This window comes from Saccostrea cucullata, unplaced genomic scaffold (genome assembly GCF_032062105.1).
Source record: "Saccostrea cucullata isolate Sc308-1 unplaced genomic scaffold, CSIRO_AGI_Scuc_v1 ctg93, whole genome shotgun sequence".
NCBI classification, from domain to species: domain Eukaryota; kingdom Metazoa; phylum Mollusca; class Bivalvia; order Ostreida; family Ostreidae; genus Saccostrea; species Saccostrea cuccullata.
This window is the reverse complement of record NW_026935164.1, coordinates 39,842-55,965: the sequence shown is the minus strand read 5'-3', so window position 1 is coordinate 55,965 and position 16,124 is coordinate 39,842.

Genomic DNA, 16,124 nt, shown 5'->3' with positions numbered 1-16,124 from the left:
ATACAGTATGAGTGGTCTGCAGAAATCGTATAGTGTTGTCATTTTCTCAAATGTAAAGCCGAAGATATGGAATGTTTCCAAGAAAGGTAGAACACCTATAGAAAACGGGCAAAAAGTGGTACTTATTGCACTAAGTATGTAGAAGACCTACGCAATACCTTAGTAAATTATTGTGAGTGTGGGTAATCTGTATAATGATCTTCAAATACGATATGTTCCACAACTGGCAGCAGTTGACTGAATACATGTCATGTTCGTATCAGATGCATGTTCCCGGGCCACATGAACACGACCGTTTCTCTCGTTTTTTTCTTCTGTACATCAATAAAATTAAACGTACGTAGATTTGGTAAATGTTGTTATATCATTTATTTTTAACATGAATTATAATTGATTTTTCTTATTTTTAATGAATAACATTCGCCGTAACAGTAAAAATTGCACTGCCTGAAAAAAAGCACAAGGATTTAGATTTTTCTGGTCGCATGTTCATTGCTATGACGACGATTGAAATGGGTATGTAGTAGCACACATGCATTTAAAACATGTGGTATTTTTGACAGTCGTGACAATAAAACAGTAAACTTTTGAATAAATCCGATGTTTTTCGTGTTTTACCACTTATGAATTTATATATTTTTTTTCACTGAATAACAAGTGGTCCGTTATCAGAGCACTGGGTAATCGCATGATTTCCAGTACTACCCCCGTTTTAAATTTGCTTGTATTTGCTATGAAATAGCTCACTTGTGATTAAAACATGGAGAACAAAAGATTTTTAATGCACTGAAAAGTCGCACAGAACTACGCCTATAAAATGTAAAATGCCATAAATAGGAAATCGGCAGAAATACATGTAGGATAAAATGAAATACTGTGCGCCATCGAATGATATTCATGCACCGTCTCCGTAAGGAATAAATCACATGCTAATTTAATTTAATTAATTTAATCAATATTTTATCATGTAAAGTAAGATTACATAACTGGGTTGGACATCAGGCATGGCCTATGTAAGTCCTCTCCAAACAAATCACATGCTAAACATTATTTTATATTTTGTTTGCTTTTTGTGTTTTTTCTTCAGAAAGTCAACAACGCTTTCCGACAATCAAACATGGCATTTCGCTAGGCCGTTGGAATCGTCTCAAGCCACGGTCCGGAGTCCGCATATATAGCTTTCTCCAGATGGGAGAGGAGCATACATCATGGCCGTGGTTTGCGACGATGGGCCGTTGGACGCTCTCCAACTTATACAGGCAAAGGATACCGCACGAGAGTGGGCGGGTTCTAATCAACCAATTAAAACGCTTGTTTTATAAATGAAATCTGTGATTCAAATTTTTCAATTGTTAAATCCAACAGTGTCATCACTCAAGGCAACGCTATTTCGGCCTAAGTGTAATACTTTCAAGCGAGATTTGCGATAACATAGCATATCAAGTCAAGTCAAGATAACTATCTCGTCATGTCATGAAAACTTTCTTGTTTTTCAACAAATGCCAACTTTATTTCTTGTCCAGTAAAAATTAGCGATCGTATTTTTGTGATAGCTATTTTATTCATGATGCAAGATAAGTTATCTCGTCAAGTCAAGATAGCTATCGCAACAAATGTGCTATATTATCTTGAGTGGACAAGATACGAAGTCGGCGTTTGTTCACAAACCAGAAAATTTTCATGACTGGACGAGAAAGTTATCTCGACTTGGCATGAAATGCTAAGTTGACAAAAAAATTATGTGGATGGCATAAAGAAGCCACCATAGTTTTGGTATGATAAATACTTTGTTTATTTAAACTTGATTTTTTTGGTTAATTACTCTCAGACAATTACAATTGTATATGAGGTGCATAAACATATACATAATACAAAGTCAAGTAAGGAAGAAGAGTACGTATAGATTAACAGATTATTAAACGAGATCACCTAAATACTAGTATTTAATCCGTTCACAATTTCAATTGATATAGAAATATTTACTTTGGAATTCTTTGGAATTCTTCCTTTAGAAGAAAACTGAGTGTTCAGTCTTGTTAACATTTACCTGAGACTCCCAAAAGTTCGAAAAATATTCGAAGATCTTTGTAGGATTCCGGGTAACGGCTGTTATACACAATTTGACTGTGTCATCAACATAAAAGAAGTATAAGTAGTTTTAACAGTCTGCATATCAATATCTAATTTCTAAATAAAGCGAAACATACATATATGGAGATAACGAAAAGTATTCAAAATCAAAAGTCCATAAAATAACACAAAATAGGAACAGAGCAAACACGGACCTCCAGCACATCAGAGGTGGGATCAGGTGCCATAGAGGAGTGAGTATCCCCTGCCGACCGGTCACACCCGCCATGTGCTCCTTGTCATGATCGGGAAATAACGAAAAAAATAAATCAGTGTACATATAATAATAAATAACAATAAGTATGAAAAACGTCAGTCGTCATTTGACTCAATGATAAATTGTATTTGCTGACAAGGTCATTGTATCGAACATAGAAGTTACGAAATGATGACTTCAAACGAGACGGCTTAAATTCCTGTTTTATCAACTTGTTTATCAATAATTTACTTCGTTTTAGAAATTGTTCATACGTAGAGCATGCTCTTGCGTATCGAATCAACTCCGTATGCAGGTGATGAAGGTATATTGATGCATAGGTAAGGGAAGTTGACGACAGAAAAGTTAAAGTCATCACGTTTATCATAGAGCTTTGTTGTTAGATTATCGTTAACGTCTTTTTCAAGTAAAATATCCAAGTATGAAACAGATGTGTCAGACTCTGTGGTATCTTTTATCTCAAGCTGACTAGGATATATCGTATTGACATATGGAAATTATAATTGTTAATTGACAGTACGTCGTCGATATATCTAAATGTCGAATTGAAGGCCCATTACTCCTTAACGTCATTCTGCAAAAGAAAGCTTTCTAAATTGTTTATATAAATTGTATATCAAAAAAAAATGATAATGGATTTTTCCCTGTCTCACCCCATGTTACACAGAAAAGCATAAAGAAATTCAAAGTGTGTTGATGAATAAAATGTCTTTGATTTGATACATCTGTAAACATTTTTTAAAATAAAATTTTAATATAAATATTGTAAATAAATAATAAAATATATAAATATAAATAATAAAATAATAAATAAATATAGTAATAAATCAGACCTCCAGTTTGTTTAAAATCAATTATGTATTTTCTTGCTGAAAGAAACAAATTTACACACACACAAAAAACCCTATATCAACATATTATTATGTTTTTTGCGATATCCTTTTCTAAAGCCAACTTGGTCTTCAGCTGTCGTTCTTATTCATCTGTAAATGGATTCAAACGTTCACTAATCAAAATACTGTAAATACTTTTTCTAAACAGCTTGATAGTATTATTAGTCTGTTATTCTCAAAAAGGGTCGAGTCGCCCTTGTTTTTGAATATTGGTTTAAAAAATCATCATATAGTGGTAAAAACATGACTTGTTTAAGTATACATGTATATTCCTTACAAACTTGATTATACCCTCGGGCTTTATTATTTTTCAGTTGTGCCAAACTCTATCATAAATGGGATGACTTTAACTTTTTAATCGTCAACTTTCCTTATACTTATGCAGCAATATACCTTCATCACCTGCATACGAGGTTTATATCTCTCAGCTGATTCGATACGCAAGAGTATGCTCAACGTATGTCCAATTTCTAATTCTAAGTAAATTATCGACAAAAAAGTTGATGAAACAAGAATATCAGCAGTCTCGTTTAAAGTCATCATTTCGTAAGTTTGATACAATGACCTTGTCAGCAAATACAATTGAGTCTACAACAATAGCATCATCTTTATCTTCGTTAACTTTTTTAATCCTTAAATCCTGTTAATAAATTCTAGCTTTCGTTTACTGCTTTTTGGTGAATCACGGCATGGATTAAATGTTAAAAAGACTTGATGTAAACAAATCTGCTGGTAAGACTTTCTTGGACCTAGATTGCTTAAACTGTCAGCTAAGCATTGATTCAATTTTACATCCTTCCCTTGAACCAATCGAACTTTTTTGCGCGGCTTTTCAAATTTTTTTTTTTTTTATTGAAAAGTTTTTTAGCCAGACGAAACAGTCTTCAGCGGCATTACGTATAATTAAGTTACTTTCAAACATTCGTCAACACCGCGAAAAGAATGCATCCTATTAGTGCTGTGAAAAAATTGTAATGAAATAAAGAAAATTAATTGAAATAAATAATGAAATATTAATCATGAAATTCTTGGATTCTGATCAGTTGATTGATTATATGTGGATATACGCCCCGTTCGAGAATTCGAGACGTCATCGTATGACCAGTGAAGAAGCTTAAGACAATTTATTCGACACTCCTCAGGGCCATTGAACAGTTAGCCTACCGATACACGGGGCCTCAATTTTTAAGGACTAATCCGCACCCGCAACTTTTACTTCAAAGTGCCGAGAACTTGGTGAAGGAACAGTTGTTGCTTATTTTTATCGACTATAGGTCTCTCGTGGCTGATTCGAACATAAATGTATGACCTCCACGGCTATTCTGATTTTCGATGTCAAAAAGGTAAAATCATTTAAACGTGAAAGCATCGATTGATAATTTTATTTCAAATAATATTTTTTTTACAAAATTATTTTCATAATAATACCGATGAAAGGTTATTTATTTTTATATCAATAAATCATAATAATACATTGTACAGTATTTACAAAATGTTTAAGGAATCACTGTCTAGTTAGTATAGTATGCCAGGGCATCAACAATAGTGGGAAACATGGGATAATTTGCATAATGGGCGAAGCCCGTTATGCATAAATTATCTCATGTTTCCCACTATCTTTGATGTCCCTGGTATACTATACGAATTAGACAGTGATTCCTTATATTTCCATTTCATTGTGAAATAAAATTGTAAAATTAGACTTTAAAATTTAAATTACATGAAGACTCCCATACCAATACAATAGTCCTCGCCCACTGACGTCAAACACAAAGGCAGCCGCACGAGATATACATGCATGTTTGGCCTCCTTAGCGTCAGACACAGAGACAGATGCGCACGATATTTGCATACGTATTAGGCCTCCTTAGCTTCTGACCTATCGACCTGCCTAATTTACATTCCTGTAGAATTATCAAGAAATCAACTACGCTAACTTTCAAAGAGTTATTACAGAGAAAAAAAAATTAGAAATGGAAATATTTACTTTAAACGAGATTGTTGAAATCCAAGTAACGACAACTAATCAGTCAGTAACTTGCATCGGTCTGATGTTTTGGAGGTCTGTGCCTGCTTTGCTCCTATTTTTTATTCTTTAATGGACTTTTGATTTCAAATACTGTTCGTTATCTCCACATATTTCATTGTACACTGGTGCGCATGCTCTTGAGGATTGAACAAGTTGGAGGAACGTAAACCCTATAGGAGATAGGGAAATACATGTATATATGTGGTAGACTCTCTGGTGCCCTTAATTTCGAGTTCACTTGAATATATCAGTTCGACATATAAATGGAAACAACTTTTATTTATTGATAAGGTGTCGACCATAAGTCCCAATTTAAGGCTGAACGAGGATAATCTGCCTGCATGGAATATTGCTAGAAATGCGTAGACTTTTGCTTCAGAGTGATCATGATGTGTAGTCTGTATAAATGTTCTCAACGAGGAACTCCAGCATCCTTTTATTATAAACTTCAGAGGAAAACCCTGTATGTAGATATATAATGATTTATTTAAAACAAAGTAACTATGTTGATGAACAATCACAAAATATGAAAATTTCTGAGTTCTATTATACTGCAGTTGTCGGTGATTTAAATAAGCCTAGATTTCGATTTCTCATGAAAAATGGTTGTATAAAGTGTAGAAAAATTGTACGATTGGATTAATTTTTAAAGCTTCTTCGCAGTTTTTGAGGATTCTTATTTTATTTATACTACTGGAAGGATTGTAAAACCCCATAAATCACTAAAATGAATTGTATTTCATTTTAGAAACACTTTTATGGGGTATAGATAGCAGTTATTTTAAAACCGTTTGTAAGACTTCGAAGAATCTTGAATTATTAGAGATGGATGAAATGAAAATTCCTGCATGAAAAGATTTCAGTTAAGGCATCATTCTGAGACTTTTTGAATATAAAGATTATTTTAATCGGATATCCTCAATACTAAAGAAGATTTGCATGGTATTTTATCATTATTTTCCCCCCAAAAGTTAGGTCATTCATACCTCAATGAATAAAACCCAAATCAACAATATACCTAGTAAGTTAACGCTCAGAGAGATAACTGAATAATTAAGTGCACTTTTCAAAGATTTCAAATATATAATAACGAAAATTTTATTTTAAAAAAAAAATCCATACATTATGTAGCATAAAAAGCACGGTAATACAAACACCAAAGATAGTCTACATAGTTTAATGTTCAGAATTTTATAAATTCTTATTACTTTAAATAAAATTTAGTCAAAACTGCATCAACATTTCTGTTTTGTAATGGAGATCCAGATGATAGGTCTTTTTTGTTTTTGTTTTTTTTTAAAATTAAAACAAATTCTATAAAGCATTTTTTGAATATTAACAAACTGACTAAATTGCAGTTGAATAGAAAAAGCCATATCAAATGAAAAGAACTCTACAGTCAACACCATCGAATGCATAAAAAACCAACAAAAACTGCAGTTTAGGGTAATTAAAGTTTTAAATTTAATTTTTTGCTAAATGTACTAACATTTAGATTTTTATTTCGTTCATTCTTTATGGTTTTATGCCGAGTTGGCAATATCGTTGTAACTGTTATATAAAGTGAAATTTTGAGGGATATTTTAAAATGCTTGCGTTTTGGAATTGGGATTTGGAAACTCAAATAGCATGAAAGATATTGTTTTCATGCTAATAAAAGTAAAGAGTCTCCAACTGAAGTAAAATGAAAAATAAGGTTTGTTTGCACTCTCCCGACTCAGGGCAATAAAAGGTCGGTAGGCAATTAATATGTCCAAGTTTCAAAGTTCTTGTCTATAGAGTTAGAAAATTCAGGAGAAAAAAAATATATCGTTTTTTCGTATTAGAAAAGCTTTTAGTCATTTTTTATTTAGTAGGTCGGGAGAGGACAAACAAACAATTTCAGGAATTCTTAAGTATTTTAGGTAAGACCTGAATGAAATAAATGATGCAATGTTTTCATTTTTTTTTCATTTACGAGGGACGTTCAATAAATAATGTCATTAGCTCGATGACATAGAACATAGAAATCATATGACATTAAGCTTGACTTTTCTCATTATGGAATCTTTAATGAATCGATAACAGCTCATGTGACCACTTTTCATTGCATTATTTCATTGTGGGAAGCTGGAAAACAAGGGCTGTTCGAGACACTGCATTGAAAATGAATGGTTAAGAATCAGTAAACTAGAGTAAAATTAAATGCTTCGTTAAAGCAGCTGTAAAACTTGTTAATATCCCAAAAATATATTAACTGAAATATGTGAAATTTACAGCAACGAATGTCTGTTTTATAGACACATGAACAGGAGGATTTCAATAGACAAAAATTACATAATGGGCATCGAAAATGGGTACCGTCTTTGGAAACAAGGACTTAAAATAACCAATGTATATTTGAGAAAATTCAACAAATTATCACTGATTATGTTTTATTGACTTTAAGACACATAGCAAAATTGATAGAAATCATTTTGGGGGTAGTTCACACTGTTTTAAAGAAACATTTGATAGTAAAAAAGTTTAATACTCAAAGGTCACCAAATATTTTTAAAAATGAGTGAAAACGACAGCGTGTAGGAATATCTAAACAATTATTTTTAAAAAATCAAAAATTGTACTTATCCACGTTTGTCTGAAATTCAAACAAATAATGAAACTTGAATCCATTTTCCTTTAAACCCTCATAACAAATTTACAATAAGATGCACTTGACAAAACTGCAAAGGCCTAAGAATAGCAAAGAATTGCAAGAGCACAAAAACAGTTTTATATGCTATTTTCTTAAATATTAACGGTCTTGTTGTCAAAATTCATATTCGGAGAGGAAGTTCAATTTCTGGAGGAGTCTAGAAAACAGATTTTTTGCAAAAAAAAAAAAGAAAAAAAAAAAGAAAGATTTATGAGAGGAAGGAAACAGAATGAGGAATTCACTACATTAAATTTCTTCATGACAGCGTCCAAACCCACAGGTCATGAAGATTAAAGGAGTTTTGGTGATAAACAGAAAGTTAATATTTTGTCACACAAACAAAATTTGCCAGATCTTTCAACCTTTGACTTGTTTCATTTCCCAAACTTAGAAAAACATCTATCAGAAAGAAAAAAATAGAAGTACAGCAAATCATAGGATCTGCCATATTCCAGTATACGAAGGGTCATACTCAAAAATGTGTTCTAAAAACAATTAGAAATTGAATAAAAATGTTAAGGACATGTGTTTTAATTAAGAGAATATCTTAGTTAAATCATTAAGACTATATAATTGAAAAGCGTTTTTTTTTTTATTTCTTTCCGAGCCCCGATGACATTATTTATTGAACGCCCCTCGTAGTGTTGTGTACATGTATCAGGACAAATCTTTCTCATTTATGTTGCTTCTTAAAGAAGCCTTTAACAGAAGCTGTTTTTTTTACTTACCCACAAGTAATTTTTCAAACGAAAAAAAAATCGACAGTATTCAGTGAGAAATCTTAACATTTCAACGAGATTTATTTCCACTTAACTCATTCATATAATTTAGCCTGTTCTGTGATCGTCATCGTTATTGAAATCATGAAATGATTACGATGAACAATGGAAACTGAAGATGTCCAAAGACCCAAAGCCTTTCTAATGGCAATAATGGTGTTATTTTGCAAATCCACACTAAATACAAATTGAAAAGGCATCCAAGCAAGCAATCAACTTTTGTTGAATAAAATATTAAAGAATCAGCCAAATAAAACATTTTGTGAGAGTTCACAGCTTGTTTATAAACGTAATTTCAGTGTTAAAACACTGCTTCCTGGTCCATCTAGGGATGGGCAATAAAATATTAAAAATAGCAATTTATTAAGAAGTCAACCAATGTTTTGGAAGTCACTCTACTCAGAAAAAAGCAATGTATCTATCGTTTTATTTAAAATAACTCTAAAGCGGCTCAATTTATATATTTCAAAGAAGTCACTATGTGTATTCCCTGAATACATCTTACCTTACTACGACATGGCTTTCCCTCTATAAATTCAAAGTTAATCAAAAGCGCAATTAAACATTTAACTTTACGTTAAATGAACAATTTCTAAAATGAGATAAGTTATTGATGTCTTAGAGATTCGAGTTTGCTCTGCTAAAAATTGTATTGTTTAATGAACTGTTGAGCTTGAATATTGCTCGTTATCTCCATACATTTCATACTTTCAGACTGTTAACAATATTAAGTAATTTTATGGAATTAATTATATGGAATACAACATTGATTAACGAATGGATGGCAAATGAATATAGATTTGCCAGTCGCTTAGTCGCAAGACGATCAGACCGAATAAACGGTTAATCTTACAAATGAAGGATATGGAGATAACGAACAGTATTCAATATCGAAGTCCAAAAAAACAATACAAAAAAAGTCAATCTTCTCAAGTAAAGGTATTTGGATAAATAATGCTCCACAGAAATAAAATTAAAATATATCGACTAATAATTGAAAACAATAAATGCGAAATTTAACAGATTGTTGGAGGTCTTGGTCTCCAAAGTCTACAAAGATGTTTCTTTTTCCTTTCTTTCTTTTTTTTTTTATTTGAAAAGAAATATCAATGTATTTTTTGTGACCTATGTACAATATTTACGTGACATTTAACATACACCTTGTAATAAAGGTATGAGAGAAAAATATTCCTATTCTCCTATTTTATCCTTGATCTGATGAAAAAAAAAATCAAATAATGAGGATGATAATCATATTTGAAAAGCATTTTGAAACAAAAAGTAAACAGTATTAAATTCTTCTAATTGAAAATTATACTTGTTTTTCACTATTGATAAAATCATAGTCTCTACATTCCCTATGTACAAATGAAGTGAAACTGTTCTGTAATTCCCAATGAACTTTAGATGATTGTCATCTTAAATGTGTTATATTTTTTAAGTCCTTTCGATTCAAATTATACCAATATACATGTCGTAAATATCGTATATCAAACTTATCTAATTGTATTTTATCCAAACACAGCATGCATCATAGAATTTCAGTCGTGAGTTTTTAAAGCTTTATGATACAATTTCATACTTTGAACGACAAATCAAACTTTTAGTTTTAAGTTATATATATATTTTTTTTTTACAAAAATGTTTTTTAATAAGCCGATATGGCATAAAAGTGAGAATACTTGATCAATAATAATGGAAACATAAATACAAAAACCAAGTGAAAATTGAAATTTTTTGTAGAAAGGGTGAAGTTAGTGATAAAATAAATTAAGTTTTCATGTTTATTCATTAGTTGACCATTAACGTATAAAGTCAGTAAAATATCCAGACAAACAGATTTGGCAGACACTACATTAGTTATCATGGACTTGATTGCAAAATTAATGCATTCGGCTGTTGGATCGAATTTTGACTATAATGCTTTATACCAATACCATTAAGTCATATAGTTACTTATTTTAACTACAGACTAAGTACTCTGTTTTCCCTAGATGCAACAGATAATACCAGGATTCAAATCTGGTCATCTAGTCACCAATATTCACTGGTCAGGTACATTTAACAATACAGCATACCGTCACCTCCAAGTCTCTGGTGTTCTCAGGGATCAGTTTTTTCTCCAGCTTTTAATTCATTTATAGGATGAATGAGATCACTGTTCCTCATTTTTCTTATCATAAATAACCGGTCAATAAGAGAAGTTCATGTGTGAAAATGGATTGCATGGTGACAAGATTTCAGGAAAATCAAAATCACAAAATTTTATATATACTCGTACCAGCATCTTTATATATTACCAGCATAAATTTAAAAACTATCTGCTGGTACACTGTAATCAAAGATTTGATTTGTCATCGAACGTCTTTGAAAGGCAACACCAGATGACCTTATGATAAATCAGCGAATATTTATGAAATGACTACCACTTTTTGCATTGTTTATTACCTGATTAATATTTTAGATAAAAACTATTTACATTCGTTGAATAAAATCTTCTTTGATCCTTATGATAACCAATTTCAGTTCATGAATCTATTTAATCTAAACTAGATGGGTACTTGTATTTTAATAAAGCCAACTTTATTCCAACAAAATTCTGAAAAAGAAGGCTCTTCCGTGAACGTAATGGAACGGAGTAATACGGTATTTTATCTTCCCTTATTCATTTTGTAATTTACAGTTATAAAAATAAACATTTTTTTAAAGTCTGGATTTAACATTACATTCTTTGCAGAAAAAAAGATAATCCTTGAAATGTACTTTTTCTGCAAAGGTTGTAACCTTAACCCCCGTATTAACAAACAAAGAAAACATTTGATTGTTTTAAAAATAATAACGAGCCTGAAACATTTAGGTTATTCTGCTTTTAAATAACTTTATTGTAACTTCTACCACATTAAACTCATATTTAAAAATAAAACTTTCCTTTATGAGATTTAGATTTAAAGATACATTTGTAAACAAAAAATATATCTCAAATTTTAAAAACAAATTAGGTAATGTTTAGTATAAGTGAAGTCATAAGCTTTTAATTAACGTAATGTACATGCACATGCATACACGTTTTCAAATTTTAATTAGTAAGTAAAACAATTAGCCAAGCATCGGTAATGAATGACTTCCAAGGCCGAGTAGTCGTATTTTGAATTATATTAGTCACATAATGACTTTCAATGGGCATTCAAGTTTATAAATTTAATACATACAACTGATTGGTAATAATGCACTACTTATTCTCGTGGTCAATCTTTTGTTTCATGCCGACTGTACACACGATATATTGAGTATTTCCTATTTATCCCCCGTATAGTTAAGTTGCTCTACTGTATTCATGTGACCGAGGATGCACGTCAGATGATACGGAGCTGACGTACACTATCTGTTGTTAATGTATCTACCAGACGAGGACTACTCTGGTTACTCCACAGGAAAGAAAGCCAGATATTGGATGAGACACTTCACTGCATGAAACTTCTTAACAGGCGTGAAAATACGACAGAAACCAAAAAAGGTGAGAGTTACGATCTAGCAAGAACTAGACGGAAATGAAATTCTGGTACAACCTGCAACCAAATCAGAAAAGAACAGCTCAGTAAATATTATCAGGGATCTGCCAGGGCGAGGGGAAGCTAACAAAATTACATTATCTCCACAAATTATTGAGAATTTTTTGTCAAGTAAATATTTAGAATCAACACATATAGCTTAATAAATAAATCAAAACAAAAAACGGGGGTCTGTACGCTTCTTTTAGCACTACGGAGCAATTAATATGACCTTTTTGCACTGTAATTATGTCTTACACACAATTCATTTTTCTGAATTTAAGCAGAGTGGTTAAAATTATCTTAGATATTCAGAAAATTAAAGGAAAAGTGGGGGTCTGTGATATTAATTTTCAGATATTACTAAAATAGTGCTAATTGCAACTTAAATTGGGCTATTTTTTCAAGGACTTTCATGATATCAACTGATTCGATACGCAAGAGTATGCTCTATGTATGAACAATTTCTAAAACGAGGTAAATTATTGACAAACAAGTTGATGAAACAAGAATATCAGGAGTCTCGTTTTAAGTCATCATTTCGTAACTTCTAAGGTCGATACAATGACCTTGTCAGCAAATACAATATGTATTTGAGTCAAATGCTGACCAACACTTTTCATACTAATTGTTAGTCCGTTATTTATACACTGAATTGACAACAGATTTTTTCTTTTATTTCCTGATCATGACAAGGAGCACACGGCGGGTGTGACTGGTCGGCAGGGGATGCTCACTCCTCCATGGCACCTGATCCCACCTCTGATGTTTTGGAGGTCCTTGTTCGCTCTGCTCCTATATTGTATTGTTTTACGGTCTTCTGATCTCCAATACTGTTCGTTATCTCCATATGTTTCATTGATATATTTGCCACATATCATAATATAATTCATGACATGTAATTTAATATATAATTTAGGACCAGCATAGAACAATTCACTGCATAAAATGACTCTGTGTGCAGCCTGCATGTAAAAATAGGAATCCAAACTTAACAATGCTCAATACTTTGAAAGATGAAAAATTGATCTTATTTTCTATAAAAAAAAAAAACCTTCCGCCACAAAGAGCAGTTCCTCGCTAAATGTAATCTGTGTGGAATTTTACCATGGGGTCTTGATTGAATGTAGTTTAATTAACAACATAGAATCCTTTATTGTAAGAACTAAAACATTGTGTAGAATTTTTTAAATACTAGTAGAGACCAAGATAAAAGTCTGCTGAAAAGCTGAGCAACGAACCTCGTTAAGACAGCGCAAAAAAGCATTATGGTGGTAGGTTTAATAAATAAAATTCAAATTGAACAATATCCTTGTGTGACACTAAAATAACCTAACTAAATACATGCATTTTATATCAATAGATACTTTTTACTCATTGAGCAGAGATCTGTATCGGAAGAGAAAAAAAATCTGCAAACACACGAAACCTGATGATCAAGATGTTAAATTAAATCGGCCATACTCCGGAACATAAATTCTCACTTTGTTTTAGGGTGAATACATTTGCTAAACTCTGAGTCTAAGTGAGCAATTCAATACATTTGTATGCTTCAATGTACTTCCTGTAAGTACTAGAAGAATAGTGTTTTCTTTTCAAAGCAAGATTTTTGACATCATAGACAACTGATTCTTAAGAAACTCAAGTTTTCATATCTTCTCATTGGTCATCTACAAAAACGTTAGCATGAGCAAAAGGAATGTGTTATACAGAATTTCTTGTTGCTAAAGGATTGCCTATACCTAATATTATCCCTTTTACATGTTTTTATAGAAGGATATGGAGATAACGAACAGTATTCAATCTCAAAGTCCGTAAAGCAATACAAAATAAGAGTAGAGCAAACACGGACCTCCGAAACAACAGAGTTGGGATCAGGTGCCATGGAGGAGTGAGCATCCCCTGCTGACCGGTCAAACCCACCGTGTGCTCCTTGTCATGATCAGGAAATAACGGAAAAATCAGTCGTCAATTCAGTGTATAAATAATGGACAACCAAATTAGTATGAAAAACGTTAGTCAGCTTTTGACTCAATGATAAAGTGTATTTGCTGACAAGGTCATTGTATTGACCGTAGAAATTACGAAATGATGACTTTAAACGAGACTTTTGATATTCTTGTTTCATCAACTTGCTTGTCAATAATTTACCTCGTTTTAGAAATTGTTCATACATAGAGCATGCTCTTGCGTATCGAATCAACTGAGATATATACACTCCGTATGCAGGTGATGAAGGTATATTGCTGCATAAGTAAGGGAAGTTGACGATAGAAAAGTTAAAGTCGTCACGTTTATCATATAGCTTGGTTGTTAGATTTTTCAAGTAAAATATCCAAGTATGAAACAGATGTGTCACACTCTGTCGCGTCTTTAATCTCAAGCTCTCCTGGATATATCGTATCGACGTAGGAATGGAAATTACCATTGTTAGTTGACAATACGTCATCGATATATCTGAAAGTCGAGTTGAAGGCCACAGCAAGTGTTTTTTTTCTTTTCACGCAAAAGATTTTGCATAAATTCGGCTTCATATGAATACAAAAATAGGGCTGCTAATAACGGAGCGCAATTGGTATCCATGGGAATTCCAACAGATTGTTGGAAGACCTGGTCTCCAATGACCACATAGATATTGTCAATCAGAAACTCAAGCATCTTCTTGATGTTAATTTCAGAGTATTTGTGTGTGCAATCAGAATCTGTTTTAACAAAATAATTTTGCAAATGAAATGACCAATGACCAATTATATCAGAAAAGTGTAACTCAAACAAATGGTAACTTGAAATTTATTTTATTAAGTGTGGCGATATTATGGGCACGGCTGTTATGCATAACTTTGCTTTCAAATACAAAACAAACAATATTCAATGGGCAGCCAAAAGTTCTTTAGAAGTTTTTAATCAAAAGCACATACAACATTCAATATATAGCAAATCATATAGCAAGGTTATTATCACTAGGTCAAAGTTCATATAGGGTAACGTCAAAGTTCATACAACATCAAAGTTCAAAGTTCACATTTTAGTAAATCAAATAAGATCAAAGTTCAAATATCAAAGTTCAAATTTCAAATTATATATAGAAAGCATTGACCCTGGGAGGTGCAAAAATATTCAAAACTGACAATATAATTGAAAATGCCGCTTATACGCCAGAGGTCAAAGCTACAATATATTTATAGAAAAATGCCAAGCTTATACGCCGCCTTTAATGTTATTATATATCAGTCACTGTTTAGAAAACATTGACATGGGAGGAGCAGTGGCCAAAGTTTTTTGTAACAGCTGTACCATTTGATTTTAACTGATCCTTTTGTAGGAAGCTGCAAATTAGATTTATTCAGAAAAACACATGCATTGAAATCCATTTTTGAATAATTGTTGGAACTGAGGATTATTTTTATATTAATATCTAATTTTGCAAAAAATTGTCCTTTAAAATTGCACCAACCTCATTCATAGAGTCTTTGAATGAAAAGGGATTAACGGAAGTTGACTCAGGGGGAATAACTCTAATTGATTATAGGGATTATAGGCGGATCTATAGATTTTATTATATGGAAAATTAACACTTTCTTCGATAAAAACCTCCAATAGATAGCCTTCGAATAGAATTGGATGTGATAGTAAGTAAATTTACGAGTTCCGTTTTTTATTGAAGAAGCAGTTGTCAATGATATCAAAAAGCCTGGATTTTAATTTGTCGTGGAGAATTGTTGTGTATAAAGTTGAAAAGTCGTAAGTTTTTAAGCTGTTGATTAAAATCTTGCTATTCCAAATTGTCCAAAAGTTCTTTAGGAGTTTTTAGTATCCACATCCGATTCACACCACTTCTTAAATATATAGTTGCA